The sequence below is a fragment of the Berghia stephanieae genome, chromosome 14 (assembly GCF_034508935.2).
Source record: "Berghia stephanieae isolate SIO BIC M18660-M18661 chromosome 14, UCSD_Bste_1.3, whole genome shotgun sequence".
Classification (NCBI taxonomy): domain Eukaryota; kingdom Metazoa; phylum Mollusca; class Gastropoda; order Nudibranchia; family Aeolidiidae; genus Berghia; species Berghia stephanieae.
The window spans coordinates 25,818,666-25,821,165 of NC_088373.1; positions in this window are offsets into that span (position 1 = coordinate 25,818,666).

The following is a 2,500-nucleotide window of genomic DNA, read 5'->3' on the forward strand; positions in this document are numbered from 1 at the left end:
TTGTCTATAATCCTCCAACGATACAGGTGTGAAGGTGTCTCCATGTTTTGATTTGTCAAAAATATATTGAGCTTTGAGCTTTGAGCTTTTTTATAGAGCGCAATATCCACTAAAATTGCTCAAAGCGTGTTACAAGTAGTCCCTGGCCAACAGCAAAACTTAACATTTAGGTGGGGACACGATTCCTGTTAAGCGATAATTACAATTATTTCTCGGACACAGACGACGCTGTTAACGGCCAGGAACTCATTTCAAACACCTGAGTACGACGAGAGAATGTGAGTAAAGAGCTTTTTCCAAGGACTCAACTATGCACCGAGGGAGGCTCGAAACCAGGACCTTGCGATCCGAAAGCGAGTGTCATGCCACAAGAGCACATAGCCGCACTGGTTGATTGATGGTTCCTCTTTGACCCCATCTTGCTATGCCTATCGAGCTAATGACACGATGCCTATTGAACTATTTTCTTATAGTATGGGCCTTCAGTTCTCAATCAATTTACAGGGCCAGTTACTTTTTTAAAATTAAATTACGTCTGTTATAGTATATTTGATTAAAACTAGTCAAATAAACATTAAAATTGCTTTATTTTTTACTTGAAAATTTAAAATAACGCATTTTGTGGCCCTGAAATTAACTGCTGACGTAAACCCATAGCCACTTTACGTGCTTGCCTATAACCAGAAGTAAACAGCCCACAGATCGTGAGGATCACCGTGGTGGTGGTAGTAAAAACACAGGTATTTGAAGAAAGACTGTATCATCATTGAGAAATTTCTAAATTTGACCAAGCTACATTAAATTTATGCAATTCTCTTTGACATAACCATAAACTAATTCTCAAAAGTTTTCCAAATCAAAGCAGTTAGAACTCACATTTTTTTAAACAAGTATCATCAGGTTTTGCGATGTAATTCTTTTATCAGATTGTTAAAATGGGCCTGGTCTATTTGTGTGTATGACATGGACTATGAGTATGTCCGGCCTTATAATACAGGAAATACATAGTCGAGGGGACGATGCAGGGTAAATGGCAGGAAATATTCTGATTGGTTAATGCTTAGTAAACGGGCGTACCGTCAATTGATATCGGAAGATAACATAGACGTAACCAGTGTGAAACGACGTGGTAGAAAAATCATCCTAGACAACTTTGATCTGGATATCATCTAAAGATGAATGGGACTGGATGAGCGCATACATGTAGTATACAAAGGAATGGACGTCTGATAATCCGGGTCGAAAAGAGCCAGTGGGTTTTGGACAGATGGCCAGTGTTATACATGCATGGTGAACATTCTTGATTTTTAGAAGGATGCTACTGTCATCTAGGTTGGGATCCAGTAATAAGTAATACTTGACAAACGGGTAAAATAACATGATGACTTTAGTCCCCTTAGGTGACAGTAGTAACAACCCAGTCACAGTAGTCCTCAATTATATGATATATACGATGAAAGCAATGGATATACAAGGTTGTTTCCCATACTTCATTGCACTTGGTATAACCTTAATTTTTCTTCTGGGCATCTATCTGTAATCTAGAAACTATCCCTGTGAGGTCAACGTAGAGGTGTTTGGAACCTTTGAGGGTTTTTTTTTTCTGAAAGCAACCAACTCAATTGTCATGGACAACCATTTGGTGGTCCATGATCACTTCAAAGCGACAACTTTGGCAACAAAATAAGCTTACATGATTCCATCACTTCACTCAGTCAACATATCACATTTTGAGAACAAAAAGTCGAAGTGTACACCTTAGTAAAAAGAAACGAACCAGAAACACTTTTCAACACGGAATGTTTAATCAGGGAGTTTGTATACGACTTTTCACATCTCACAAAGTCTGAGGTTCGAACCCCACCCGTGGTTGAATGATGTTTTGGGGATTTTGTTCTTGTATTTCACATTTTAGAATTGTCAGGCAATCCCCGTGACACTCAGCTGCCGTGGAAGTTGTGTGGGCGTACTTATCGGTAACCCCGATGAAGAAAGAATATTTCGGATAGCGCTGAACTATATCTGTGATGAGGACAGGAGAGACATTGTAAGACAGTTGGTCGAGCTCCCGTGTGTGAGGGACGGCACTTTTTTCAACGTTATAATGCTGAAATTGCACCATGTGAAGAGGTGAGAAAGACCATTCTAAAAAACAACTTATTTAGTTCTTTATCTTACACCGATGACTGCTCCTTAATTTCTTAAATGAGTACTTTCCAACTATTACAGTTAACTCAATGGAATCGAGCTCATTTGGGCCCAAATACAATGAAACGTCGGAGGGGAAACGGGGGAGTGGGGGGGGGGGGGGGTAAAGGAGGAACGCCAAATTTAATCTCATAGACGAGGCAATACGTGATTTAAATAGGGAAGACTGGCGAATGCAGGATCCCACGTTAGGAAACTGGATCAAATTCACATTTCAATGATAGAGGGGTGTCATGAGATCATCCTCATCATCAGAATGTTTTTCTTTTAGGGAGTAGTATTAGTAGTATTA